We start from the raw sequence: 14,720 nt of genomic DNA on the forward strand, positions 1-14,720 counted from the left end.
ACCTTCATTTTATCATTTTCCAGAAAAATAAATATTTTTTCAATATACAGTTTGTTTCAATTGAAAATGGGGGAAATAGAACCTTGAATTTAAACTTGATTTCAGGGAACATTTCAAATGACACACAGTGCAATCAACAAAATAAAGAATTTTTTATATTACTTTTATACTATATTTAAAGTTTTCACTTGTGAAGTGAAAAAAAAAGAGTGGTTGTTACAGTTATGGCACTGAATACATTATTCCATAGCTACATTTACCAGTCTTTCTGTCTATCCCTTATTTCTACTGTGGTTTCAAATGTGTTAAAACCATTTAACTACTTTTGGTTTTCCTCTGAACATATTTGTAAAATACACAGGTGGATTTAGAGCACTTAAAACCACAAGCAATTACAGCTTTGCTCCAGGGCCAGATTGCTCCAAGGACACTCAATGAAAGCAGTTGGAGAGCAATAAATACACACAGCACACATTTTTAGCAAGGGACTGAGGGATGATTCAGGGTCAGTAGTTATGGCACAGCATCTGGATCCAACTCTTTCCTCCTGACACAGACTGCCTGCAAACACCCTGCCTTACAGAGCAAGTGTGGCTCTGCTGAACACTTCCCATTCCCTTCTGGGGACTGAGCTATTTTTAAATATCAACCTTCACCCTGAGTAACTTTGGAAATACAGCCTTACTCTTTGAGGAACTAAGGTGAATTAAAAAGAATATGAACCAAAATATTTCAATATGACATCATAGTTTGAAGAAGTTAGGTGCATATCTTACTGATATTTTCCAAAATAGTTCTATTTTTGGAATAAAATTCTTCTCTCTGTAAGATCTAACAATTACCCAGATCCACACAAACTTGATTTGCAGCATTTTGGAAAAAATAATTATTAAAAGAGTGAGCCTGTCTGAGTGTTAATTTCAGCACAGCTCCCACCCTTTAATGAAATGTGCATTTGCAGATCAAAATGTCAGATGTGATGAGGAGATATCTGAGCATAAACAGGAAGGGCCTCTGTCCAAAAAGCTGCCAGCTGAACTCAGAGCTTTCCCAGGTTTGCCTCTGTTTTAACCTGGATCTTTCAGCCCTTTCCCGTGGTTTGAAATCACATCAGGAAGATGTTGGGCCACCACTGGAAATGGCTCTGAGCTTCAGTTTCTTTGTATGGGGTTTTCAGCCCGGGCAAAAGGAGCAGGGTGAGCTTTCTGGAGAGCAGACTGCCCGCTCTGGGTTGATGGAGGTGGCACAGGTGACCCTGTGCTTCTGCTGCCAGCTGGGGCTGTCACACACTGGGCATTTGTCACTTCACTATAACCAAATTCTGTCCTGAAAAGAGCAACGTTTTGCAACCAGCAGCAGAGCAGCAAAGAAAGCCTCAGAAAGGAAATGCTTGAAAAACTCCAATGGCCAATTAGGTCTGTATGAGTATGAAACTCCAGCCTTGGTTCACCACAAATCTGATTTGTATTTTCACAGGATCTGGGCCATTTCACACAGTCCTGACCTCTGTGTGTCAATATTGCTGAGCAGGGATATACAACATGAATTAAGTGTGTTGCAATAAAATGTTTATTAATGTCAGACAGAAATTACCCAGGGTATGGCAAACTTTTACCCTGAACAGATATAACTGTAATGCAACAAGTAGCTTGGCTTTGTTTTTTTTGTTTTGGTTTGGTTTTTTTACCATTATAATTACTTATAATTTTTCAAAGCTAAGTTAGCTTTGATGACTAGGTGGGCATATTATATTAGCAGCATAATGTCCAAATGTATTACACACCCCATGTTGCTTTAATAAGGGTCCAAGTAAGGAAGTAGGAAACTCATTTTTAGGTTACCACTTTTCAAAACTTTTGGCCTCTGTCAAAAAATAACATGCCAGGCAATATGGTTCAGCAACTTTGGGAACAGCTTGAACAGAGTCTCTCAGAGAAGTCAGTGGGACTCCACACCAAGTAGGTTAAATACATAAATAAATGAATATTGAAGGGTGAGACCAGGTTGCACAGCCAAAATTAAGTGCCTTGGAAATCCTGTGTCTGTAAAACGCTCAAAGCCATTTTCCACCTGGGGGTGTGCAGAGGGAAGTTGATCTGTGCTGACTGGAGACACAGGGATGTTTTATACCGGACAGGCTGATGAAAGCCCAGACAAGAAATAAGCGTCTTGTTTCACATATGTTTTCCTTTAATTATTTCAATGCAAGATTTGGCTTTTCAAGGCAATTTCTAGGGTAAAGATTAGGAGATATTGTGCATAATAGGACGTATTCCTTGAATGGAATCCAATAGTCCCAAACTAATTTCCAGTCCTTAGAGTGAGGTATTTCTCCTGGGGATGACAATATCTGTGGTTTCAATCTCTCACATCCTACCCAACTGTTTCCTCATTACTGTCTCAGGTTTCTTTGTCACCACACAGTTTATACAGGCTCAGATTTAATCAGTAGCAAAACATTCATCAACATGAATCCATGCCATTTCTTTTTCTTAAAAATACCTCCAAGCTCGCTAAATATTTGTCAAGTAAACATTTCCTAGACACAGAGAGCACCGCTCCTCACTTCCTCCTCCTTTAGGTATATTGCAGTCTTGGGATTCTTCCCTAGGATTACAGTCATTGGTATTTTACTCCAACACATAGATTTCATAGAAAGTCATCATGACTCTAGGCTATAAGTTCACAAATCCAGACATGGAAAGCCTTTTTGTGGTTAACTAATATTTTGTTTCAATACTAGGGTATTTTCTGTTAAAAATTAAGACGAAAGTTCTCACTTGGCAAAATATTTATCTTGTGCTGTAATTTATCAAAGAGAAAAAATGATTATATAATGATTATATAATGATTATATAATGATTATATAATTTTCATCTCCACAGTAAATGGATACTCCTACTTTAACTCTCACAGTGATTCATGAACATAAATTAATTAAGACTTACAAGAGTTCTGTGAGATAAGGAAATATTATTCTCCATCTCATAGTATAGGAAACCAAGGCACAGCTTCTGCCAAGATCACACACACAGTTGGTGCCACACATTCTGTGACTGCTGTCATCTATCCTGTTTGCCTTTCAGCTCATTCTAGTGTTGACTATTGTGTTTGTGCCATCAAATTGCTTTTAAGTGAGCTGCTTGTAATCAAAAAGTGATGTTTCCAAGCAATTGCAGTGATGTCTTGTAATCAAAAAGTGATGTTTCCAAGCAATTGCAGTGATGTCCATTCCACTCCTTCCCCTCCACTGCTGTTATGCTCATTCTTCTCCCCAGGTTTCTAAGGATTCCTGGGTCTAACAGTGTCATCAGTGTCATACAACCACAGTACCTTATGCCTGTTTAGGGTGAAAGCACACAGGAAATCCCACCCCAAGTTGTCAATTTCCTTGTGGAGTTCAAATATCTGGGGCTTTGGGGAAATGTGGAAGATTAAACTGAGTTTTCTGTACAGAAAAACAGCTGTGGACTCTATATTGCACATTGTGGTTACACTCTTAAAACACTCTCCAGTGTTTTCAGCCAACACTGCTGCCCTTCTGCTTGGGGAAGATTCTGTTCAGTTAAAGACCTCAGGCTCTGATAAATGAGCTCTAGAAAATCTCAGTGAATTGGTTTAAGATGCTCCTGCCCGTGGCTTTCTGCACTGCCTCTGCACAGGGGTGTGTGGAGCCTAGACAGCAGCACAAGGGTGTGCCTGTGCCACAGCTGCTCCAGGGGCTGGGCTGCTGCCTCAGTTTAAGCCCTAAAAGAAATGGATTTATGCTACAGCTGAGAATCAGAAGCACTAAGGCATGGGCTTGCTGCCTTTGGCTGATTTCCAAAAACCAATATCCTAAACCTCTTCTGTTCCTTGGCTTTATAGGCCCTCAGTGCCAAAATTTCCCCTTCTCAACAAAGCCCAAATTCCCAAAATCTGGTCTACTGGCAGTAGTTTCTCACAGAGGTGGATCCTAAAATTAGAGGCCAGTCTTTTGAATCCCAGAAGAGGCAAGACTTGCTTGGAGATACATTTCACACCAAGAAGTTCACATTCCAAATATCAAGTTATATTTACTCTTCTTATAGAGAAGAGGTCTCCTCCTCATCCCTTTCACTTATTTGCTTGGAAGGGAATTGAGCAAGAGCTAAGAGCACTGGATTTGAATTCCTCTCCAGCCTGGGAAGCCTCCAGCTTGTAGCATCCTCTAGCCTGGGGTGCACTTGGTGCACCAGGCCAGGGATGGAGCAATTGTAGGAGCAGGCAGGGAGTGGCAGAAGCTGAGACCTGATCCAGGAGAAGTTTAGAAGACTTTTTTGTGCAGGCGGTCAGTGTTAGTGACTCTAATCAGAAACATTTTCCAGTCTCTGCAGTGAAGTGCACAGGAGATCAGTGTTGCCATCTGAACTCCTCCTGCTGCTTTACATTCACTCCTATTATTAGCTGAGCCCTGATGTTCACACCTGCCAGAGCTGCAGGTCCAGCTGTGCATTACCAAAACCAGCAGGAGCCCTTCTGCTTCATTGCCACTCTGTCCTGCCCATGAGTGCCCTGGGATGGGAGCAGGAGCAGGCTGCAGGGAGGCAGAGCTGCAGCCCCAGTGCTGCCAGCTCGGGGAGCAGCAGAACACGAGGAGAGGAAAGGCAAAGCACCCACAGGCCAACAGCCTAAGCAAGGGCATAGACCAAGGTAAGGCTGGCTCGACTATGACTGCATCACTGTCTCCCTGTGGGTTGCACTGGAGCAGTTCAGTGTTTGGAGAGGAGAGCTCCTCCTTGTTGGGCTGGAGCACCTCACAGTAGCTGCTGAAAAAGCCCTTCCCGCTGCCCACCCTGCAGCCTGCCTGCTGCGAGCCAGGCACTGCCCTGCTTCTCTTTGGAGGATGCTGATGATTCTGTAGGACCACAGAGCTCAATACAAACTAAGGCACCAGAAACCACACAGTATTCTCACTCAAAAATCTTTCTTAGAAAGAGAATTGGAAGTTCTCCTTTGGAGCAAGTGTTTTCTTTTTAGGGTTTTTTTTTTTTTTTTTTTTTTTGGAAATTACAAATAAACTTAGAAAGACATTGAAACGTAACAAGGCGTAAATGATACTGAAATGGCTGCTTTGTGAAATCCTTTAATGGGAAATTCTTTTACAAACCTTTTAAAATTGGCAAATGTTACTTATATTCCTCCAGGCAATGCTTGGGCTATTATTTATAATGGGATGTGTGGTGTCCCAGAGAGACTGTTCTCCTGAACTGCAAAACATTTTGTAGGACCTGTGAAATATGAAATGATTTAAGGAGGAAAGAGGGTTAGCAGTTCTGCTTTGTGTGGTTTCTACTACCTCTAGAGTAGTTTTAGAAGAGAATGTGTTCTGGGCTGTAATTCAAGTAGTGTTATAGATACTGTAACATTAAAAATGGACAAATTAGAGGCGCCTGATGAAAAACATGTTACTTTCTCTGTTTGGTGCCTCAAGCACACATACATGATGCTTAGCTTCTCCCAGGTGCTTACATTAAATGCAACTGAACTTATTAAGGAGGTCTGAAGTGGGTTTTAAGCACAAGAGCTGGACGGCCTCACTCTATCTTGCTCTGCACAGCATCCTTGACACTCAGGAGGAGTAAATCAGCAACAAATCCAGCATGCAGGGACCCCTGCAGAGATGAGACTTCCATTTGCCTGACTCCTATAAACAGTGCAAGGACAAGCCATAACTGACCCATCTGTGAAAGGCTCTTGGGGTTTTCTGCATATACCTGACCTTTCTGCTCCAGCACAGAAGTGGATTATTTGGAATTTTCGCACTGAAATGCAGTCTTAATGCTCCAGTTTTTCTCTGCAGTGGATATCTGGAAAATGGGACTCCTTTTTAAAGGCCTTAACCCCACTGCAGGCTTCAGAGGATCAACAACAGGATGGGGGCAGGTTCCTGGGTGGTAGAGAGAAGCCTCAGCATGGCACTGTGTGAGGAACCCTGTGTACAGCAACCTGAGCCTCCCCAGAGCAGCTGCATGTGCTCGGTCCTGCTGAGGACCTGTCCCTTGCAGGGAGTGACCCCATGGAGGGGAAGGACACTGTCTGGGTAGCCCAAAGCAATGGGAACAAGTTTTGGAGCTTGATGCCTGTGGGGAGCAGCGGCAGCACTGGTGTGACTGGGCTGCCTGGGGATGCACGTGCCCTCTCATGGCAGCCTGACACTTCTGCCCGTCCTCAGGGCATCTCTTGTAGGGTGCTTACACTCTTTGTTAGGTCTTGCACTCACCAAACCACTATGTTCAAAAACCAGTACAGTTATAAAAGACCTGCTGTTTGGGTTTTTTAATGCTGCAGTGGTCTGCTCATAGTGTGATGTGGCAGTGGGAATGCACCAGCACCAGCAGTCCTTTGCTTGTTCTCTTGCCGTGCAAAGGGATTGAGCAAATGGACTAAACAAGGAGTTTAGTGGATGAATCCAAGAACATACAGCCAAACAGATGAGCAAAGTGCAGGTGAGGATTTATCTTCAGCAGGGCTCAAGTTTACAGAATAGACAGATCCCAGATATGTGTTAGGTACCGACACAAGAACTTAGGAACACAGAGCAGGTAATCCAGACCTGAGGGAGAGGGGGCTTCAATAGGATGGTCACAAAAAACAATCCACATTCCAGCATGAAAAGCATCTGTGGGGAAAAAGGTCTCTGGGGCAAGAGGAGGCAGGAACAATCTACTAACAGGAAGAGCAGATTGCAATGTCCCCAGCCGGTGCTGCAGGCTGAGCTCTCCTCTCCTAACTGCAGATGTGGACCAGGGATGATGTGAAAAACAGCAGACTGACACTGGCTCACAAAGCAGTGAATGAAATCACATCCAGCCTGCCTGTATCCTGCTGGCCACCTCCTTGTGGCAGCACTGGGAGCAAAGCTGTCGTGGTGAACATTTCTGCTGCCCAGGCAAGGAAGGGGTGCACTGGGGACTCTGGGGTCCTCTGCTCCACTTCCCAGGCAAAAGGGTCAGCCCTTTGGGACACCATCCCAGGAAGTCATACAAGAAGTGGCCTTCATTCCTGTGCAATTCCCACAAGGGGATTCTCCCCTCACCCTTACTCCCTGTCTGCCACCTCTCACCACCACCACTCTGCCAGGGTATTACAAAACATGAATAAGGTTCATGTGCCAGACCCCAGAGTGCTTTCAGGGCTTTTTGGGTAGAAAGCAAGAGCCTGTGGGGAAGTGGCAATTGCTGTCCCTCTGGATGTAGGCTGACCACTGCTGAGTGCCTCCAGGATCTGGTCTGTCCTCTTGCCCTGGGGTGAAACTTGGTGTTCTTTCTCTACTAAAGACTGAAGGAAATTCATGGAGGTAACACAATCTGAAATTGTTCCAATCTACTTATAGTTCCCTATACACTGGTTAACCTTCCTTTATGTTGAAGATTTGTAAGAGAAGGATGCTAAGCAAATGTTGAGTATTTTGCCACTATCACAAGCAATGCCCTGGGTTCTGCAGTACTGCTGTGTCAGGCACAGGGACATCTCCAGGAAACGTTTTGCAGCATATTTTGCAGCCAAACCACAGTGGTGGTGTTGAAAGACACAAAAAATCTTTCCCTTACTCCAACTGGCCAAGAGACAAAAAGGAGTGAGATTTGCAAATTGCCAAATTAAGCTCAGCCAGAGTCTGTGGCCATTGTCATTAAGAAAACCCCTGCAATAAATGTTTACAAAAGCATTTCAGAAGTAATGGCTCTCCGTAGAACTGGGTTGGGAAATTTCCAGCAGAACAGGTTTCAGGAGAAAAATGCTGATTTCTTGAGACTGTGGGGTTTGTGGAATTGTATGGGTTTTGACAAACTTTCGATGAACTACAGCAGCAATTGCCAAACTAGGGGCTGGGAGCCTGGTGGAAGTTCAAACATAAGCAAGGCTTGTGTCTGGATCTGGGGTCATGAGTCTGGAAAATACGACATTGTGGGCAGATTTAAGATCTTTAAGATCTTAAGTCTTTAAGATCATTTATGCCAAGGCAGCCCCTCTGTGCTCAGTGCCCTTGGCCTGTGGACCACAGGGCTCCAAGGCTCCCCATCTACCAGAGCTGAAAGCCCTGGGTGCTTTCAGGTTTGCCAGAACTGCCTGGCCCTTGCTCTCAGACAGTGCATAAGGACATACACCAGCAGCCAGGGAGCAGAGCAAAATATTTTTAATTAACAGTAAAAAAAAAAAAAAACCAAAAAACTAAACAGCCGGCTTTGCAGGGATAGAAGCTATTCTTAGACCTTGTTCTAATTCAGGGAATAGTTTTTTCATGAAAATAAAAACACAGAAATAAAATATTCATAGAGGTTAAAATATTCATACTGGTTAGAAGTATATGCATATGCTTTCGCTTTTCCATTTGAAATAGTGGGAGTTTTCCCTACAATGCTTTTTTTCTGACAAAATCATCTTTTTAAAGAGTTTTTAAAAGCAAAATTTGAAAATAAAATTAAATGCTTGATTTGGGGCTATGACAGACTTTTGAGACAGCCTCAAACAAAAACAGCTGCTGGCTGGCAAGTCCATTTCTCCAAGTCCATTTCTCTGACAGCAGCCCCAGCATAGCCTGCACACCTGGTCACAGAGCAGGAGATGTGGGGGCCCAAACAGCTCTGCTCTTCCCCCAGACCATCCCACCACCTCACTGGCATCCTGCTGCACTGCTGCCCACCCAGAAGAGACCCAGCTGAGCTATGGGTACCCCTGCAGTTTAAACCACACCAGGAAATGTTCTTTCCATCACTCTGTCCCAGGGAAGAGATGGGGATAAGCTGATACTCCAGCTTGCAGGGTGATCAATGCTGTTAGCATTTCAAAGGAATCACTGAAAAACCAACATTCAGTCTTTAAAGAACTTTTGCTGGTTACAGGCTTTAGCATGCCCAGAGACACTGGCAGAAATCTGTGAAGCATGTGTGTTCACACTCTGTAAGCCAGAGCTGCTTTATCCTACCATGTAGTCCAGCCTCCTGGCACTCTCATTGGTGTATTAGAAAGTATTTATATGAAAAAATAATAATCTAGATCTACAGGGAGAATTTTCATCCTGAAGTACAAAAACTGAGCTATAAAAGAATGACCTATTGCAATCTTGCATTCCTCAGCATGGTAATTAGGTTTTTAGTGAGTCTGTGCTGTGTTAACCCCTGGGCAGCAGATCTTTGACTCATTTGTGTTACCAGCTGATAAACCCCACGCTTGGTATCAAGCAGGAGCAGAAGGGGAAGGGAAGGAGGTTACCTCTGGAGGGTACCTGACCCCACCAGGTCATGCAGGAGCCCAGACCTGGCTCTGCTAGGTTTTGCTCATTTACTGACATTCTTTTATTGTTCTTTCTACCACTGCCTTTCTTAGTCACACTGACCCCTCCCAACAGGGTACTGCAGCGAGGATTTCCATAAATCCAGCTCACCGTATCACATTTCTGTTGTCCAGAAAACTATTCGCTGAGGAAACAAACTACTCAGACACAAGTTGTTCAGTTTGAAGCCAGGTCTCATCTAATTCTAAATCTTCCCTAAGCCTTCCTAAATGTCTTCTAAACTTTTACATCCTAAAAAGGGCTGCCTACCACACTTGGGGATTGTGTGACTTCCTTGCCCACATCTCCCCTCTTGCCCAGGAGCTGCATGTTATTCACTAGCACCAACTTGTCATGTCAAGCCTCTGGCAGAGCTGGGCCCCAAATATCTCTGGATTTACCCTGCCTCAGGACCTGAGCCCTGCTCCTGCCCTGCTGTAGTATCTGCTGAGGCTCCTGGGCTGAAGCCAGGTGGGAGCTGTGAGATGGGGCAGGGAGGGATGAAGAGCACAGCTCACCTTGGGTGAAGGAAATGGCACAGAGCTGGAGCTGAAACAGCCCATGACTGCATGGGTTTGCTGTGCCCAGTTTCCTATGCTATAATAATTCTTTCTGATTAGAAAGCACCTACCAAAGGATGCAACTGAGTTCTGCAATGGGAGATTTGTGTGAATTCCCTTCTCCCCCTCAGCTGACAATATGGGCTTTCATAAAAGGACCGTGCCCTTTAATTGTGAAACCTGAGACCCTGCTAATGCACAGAGGAATAAAATCTCTTTGGAAACAACCAATCACCTTCCATGTCATGAAGTGCAAAGAGAACTTTAATGCATGGGCTTCTCAACCACTTGTTTAAATATTTTAACAGAAAAAATATGTTTTATTGAAAGTAAAAGGGTTGCTCAACCCTTTTTGCTCAAATGATGCAAAAAATCAGCTGTTAGTAAAATTGTTTGTTTTTTTTTTTCAGGTAAATAAGGAATAGCCCACGAAATTTTTCTTCAGTGACCCCATAAATAATGCTCAGCTAGAGGAGGTAAAATGGTGGAGCTGATCTTCTTTTTCTCTTCTCAGTTAAAGAAATATCAGAGGAATGTGACTACCAAAAATATTTTACTAAGCTTTAGGTGATCTCATTTCGCCTTTGAAAAAAGAAGCAAGAGGAGAAGTTATGCTCCTCATTTCTTAATCATGAACTAAATAAAAATTTAACAGATGTTACAGTTAATCCTTGAGAACAGGTACCATTATTTGGTATTCATTTAGTAGTTGTTTATATTGGTGGTCTTACATTAAGCTTAACAAGGCCTCACTTCTCAATGTTCTTCAGAATGAAAGTGAAAGATTTTATTCTCAGGAACTTACAGGGCAAATAAAAAATATTTTATAAATTGAGATTTTGTGCTGTTCTGATTTACATGTTAAGTGAATGCAATGGTCTTTGCTTATTCACAGGTGATTTCATCAGCAGTTCTCAGCATGTCTTACATCTTTTTGCATGTGATCCTAGGGCATGGCAGAGGTAGAGTTAAATTTTCTCTACCTCTGACTTCTTATGATTTGAAGCAAATCACTTTACCTCATGGTTTGTTATTAGGAAAACGGGCAACAGCCCTGCCCACCTCAGAGAAGGTTTTGTGAGAAGTACAAGGAAGATAATGAGGTATCAATACAGCGATGCTGAGTCACAAAGTTCCAGATGTGACACTCCACCCTCCTCCCAGGGCTGTCAGGTGGGGGAGAGCACAGCATGCAGTGCTTACATGCAAACCATCCAAGAGCCATGCTTTTAAAATGCCATTATGCAGGGCATATTCCATAGAGACCTTCTGAAACTAGAGCCTGGTAGGCTTTTTATTCTACAGGTTGCTTTTTCATCCATGAAGATTTGCCGATGTTAAACTGTTCTGCAGGCAGAAGTGCTGGTGGCTGGTTTCTGGTGACTGCCTTGGCTGCCTGTGCAGAAGCACCAGGGACTAACAAAGAGTGTGGCTGGCAACCCAATCCTTCCCTCGGGAAGACTCTAACAAGATTCCTCTCCTTCCCTTTCTTGTTCAATGTTCCAATGATTGTACAAACTTCATAACTTTGAGAGCTCGTCCCTTCTAGGCTGAAGTTTGAAAGGCTGCTGAGGAGTCGGACAGTCATGTGGGAGGGATCCAGAGTCAGATGTGCAGGTGTGGTGATCCTGTAAACCCAGCTTCCTTAGGAAACTGAGGTAAGAAATGCAAAGTGCTGCTCTCAGTGGTATGCTGATTCTGGCAGCTGGTGTTTAAGAAAAACAATGTTATCAGACTTCAGCACTGGCAGCTCTGCAGTGAGCAACCTATCCAAAAGCCTTATCCTTTTATTTTTCTTCTGTACCACAGGTGTTAGAGACACCTCAGTCATCTGGGTGCCAAATTTGTGACAACTGAAATCTGGTCAAGTCTTGAATACTGAGCACAGGGACCACACAACTGGTGTGTCCTCCCACCCCCCAAAACACCAGCCTAGGTGTTTGCAGCACCAGCCCCATCTCCTGCCTCCAGCCCTGACCCTGGCAGGCTCATGGGCTCCTGGATCTGCTGGGTACCAGGAGATGGAGGGGGAGCAGCAGCTGCACTGCCCAGCAGCACACATGCCTCTTCCAAATAGTGCTGATACCGTTCAAAACCTGCCTAGTGCAGAGTGAACTCCTGAAAATCTGTGTGCTTGCTGCCTTCCAACACCCAGCTGGTCATTCCACAGTGACACAAGGATGCCCTGCACACAGTGCCATTGTCATTGTCCTTTCATGACCAGGAACACACAAACCATCCTGGTCACAATTGAGGTCACAGCATTCCCAGGGAAAGAGAGGAGACAGTGGGGATGGGGAGCAGTAAAAGAATGAGAAATAATGGAGAGAAAATGGTTTCAGGAATTGCTGCAATCTGTGACACATTGATTAGTGATACTGAATAAAAAACCACATGTTCCACTGTACAGGAAAAAAAAATCATTGAATTAATGCAAAAGAATTGTAATATCCCATAAAATTACTTTTTTAGGGATCTGGACTGCACCAAGATACTTCTGGCAATCTCTTCATCATTAAAGTGTTTCCTACGTTAAACTCTGTGTGTCCTCTTTATGTGCTTCCCACTGCTGAGTGATTTCATTCTAAGAGCAGCAAATTGATATGCTGGAATAATTATATGAATGGATTCCTTCCCAGACTTGCTAATACAGCCTGAAACTGAAGAATGCACAACACCAAGCCACAGGGTCAGGAATATCTGTCCAAAACTATAGTTATGCTTGGACTATGGTTTATGGTTTTGGATAACAATAGTTTGGACAGCAGAGCTGAGGAGGCTGAATAGCTAGCTAGTTCTTTGGATCTGCCAGCAAGGTTTAAACCCTTCTGCAAGAGCAAAGGGCACTGCAATAGTGTTACAAGCCATTACCTCACACTTAAAAGCTTTGGAGGATGCTGCTTCAGTACCACTATGGCAAAAAAAATCTTTCTGCACAGAAGCCTCACAGAAATGAGCAGATCTTTTTTTCCAACAAGTTCCCCTCAAAATACAGCTAAAGTAATCAAATCTCTTGAGAGAAGAGGCAAAAAAAATTTCCCTAATCAGCTGAAAATTTTATTCCATTTGTAGCTCTATTTTTTCCCCTGAAACTTTAGAAGAATAAGGAAAAGGTGTGAGAAGAGGAAAATAAACACCCTCACTGGTTCCTTTTCTGAGCCTCAGTGGGGGTGTTCACCATCATAACAAACTAGGCTATCCTGGGGGTAAAAGGTGACCCTGGCAGCTCAGGGGCACTGTCCCCAGGTCAGCTCTTTGCACCTTGCACAGGTGAGTTAGAGTCCTGTGTCTCAATCTACTGATCCTGTCACCAGCAGAGCAAACATTGCCTGCTTGTGGGATATAAACCAGATTTGTTGGAGGAACTTGGCAGAGGTTTCTGCCTCCTCCCACCCACTTGTCCTCTGCACAGTGGTACCTCACTGCACCACCTACCACTCTTCCAGGAAAGCCTAGAAGGGCCTGCCCCAAGGGCTGTCCTGATCCTGGCTCTGGGATGAGCTCTGCCCAGTTCTTTCCCCTGTGCAAAGCCTGCATCCTTGGCTCTCACAGGTGCTGCTCTCACACCCTCCTCTCTGGGAACTTGCTGTCCCAGTGGGGAAACTAAAAGAGAATTTCAAAACATTTCCTTTTCTCAAAGTGCCAAGTCCTGGGAAACTGCAGTTGTTGCTTTCTTTGTGCCAGGGGATGCTCAGCCAGGTTCTGCCATTCAGGGCACAGGAGAGGCCCCAGGTGTGGGGCTGTCCTCCCAGAGCCCTGGTGCACAGGAAAACCTCTGCAGCAGCACTGAACAGCCAAACAAGGGACACAAGTGCAGGGATTCCTGGGGTGGAGAGGTGAGGTTTGTCCAAGATCTCTGAGGGAAGCAAAGTGTGAAACAGCAGAGGCATTGGCAGGCACTTTGAAACAAGAGAGAATAGACAGTTAACAAGTCCCCATGGCCAGGCTGGGCTACTGCCTCTGTATCTGCCTGTGGAGCAAGGCTGTGCAGCACTGGGGTACAGAGCTCTCTTTCTTTGTCTTGGAAGGATGCTCTCCTGCTCTGCCTGCCATGCTAGATGGCCATAAATACCATGGGGACATGGCTGAAGACTACAGGCTCTACTGGGGCAAGTCTTGAGGCCTCTCTGCTATCTGCTTCTGCCTACCTGTGCACACAGGTGTGTGGTAAATTCTGCCAGGATCTGTGTGAATCGGATGTCATTACATATTAAGTGCCTCCTTTTCTTCCTGTGTTTCCCCCCTGTGAAATTTCACACTTTTGTCCCACTTTCTTCCCTCTCTGACATATTGTTTGGTCTCAAAAAAAAAACCCCAAATCATTGATGTGCTTTCTCACGTATTTACCACATGACATTACACCATCCTCAAGCCTCTAGTCCAGACTCTCAGAAGGACCTTGTGGAAGCCTGCTTTGAACTCCTGCCTGCAGACAACCCAGTGACTTTTATAGGACTTTTATGGTGCAGATGGTCCTATACTGTCAGTAAACTCTGGGGCTGAGCTCTCCAGGACCCTCAGTATCCAAGAAGCACCACATTGATAAGCACTCACAGACATCAGAGAACTCAGTGGTCAAGCATTTAACAGGACATACATAAGATCAAACCTGAGCTTCTCATAAATCCTCCTCCACAGACACACAAAACCCAAGGATGTAAGGTACCAGATAGAAAAAGAGCAATGTTTCTTGGAAATTCTGGGGTAGCATAATTAAAAATGAGGTTGATATCCTTCTCACCCATTTAAAGGCAATCAAAAGCTGTGTGGGTTTTGCACAGTCGTTCAAGTGCCTTCCTGCAGCCCTGTGTGCTGGTGTCATCAAAACCAACACTTGATTCATAGGGCCCACCTCAGCATTCCAGCAG

At 44.3% G+C, this 14,720-nt stretch overlaps 1 long non-coding RNA gene across 2 annotated transcripts in view; it reads left to right on the forward strand.

Annotated features, from left to right (window-relative positions):
- LOC115495781 (uncharacterized) overlaps positions 1 to 12,382 on the forward strand; it is a 130,178-nt gene extending 117,796 nt beyond the window's left edge. For both annotated transcript variants that reach the window (XR_012056707.1, XR_012056708.1), the window contains 2 exons: positions 11,402 to 11,510; positions 12,325 to 12,382. This is a non-coding gene — a long non-coding RNA (uncharacterized lncRNA). The remainder of the gene's footprint in view (positions 1 to 11,401; positions 11,511 to 12,324) is intronic.
- Positions 12,383 to 14,720: the final 2,338 nt, after the last annotated feature.

Source organism: Taeniopygia guttata, chromosome 6 (assembly GCF_048771995.1).
Source record: "Taeniopygia guttata chromosome 6, bTaeGut7.mat, whole genome shotgun sequence".
Classification (NCBI taxonomy): Eukaryota; Metazoa; Chordata; class Aves; order Passeriformes; family Estrildidae; genus Taeniopygia; species Taeniopygia guttata.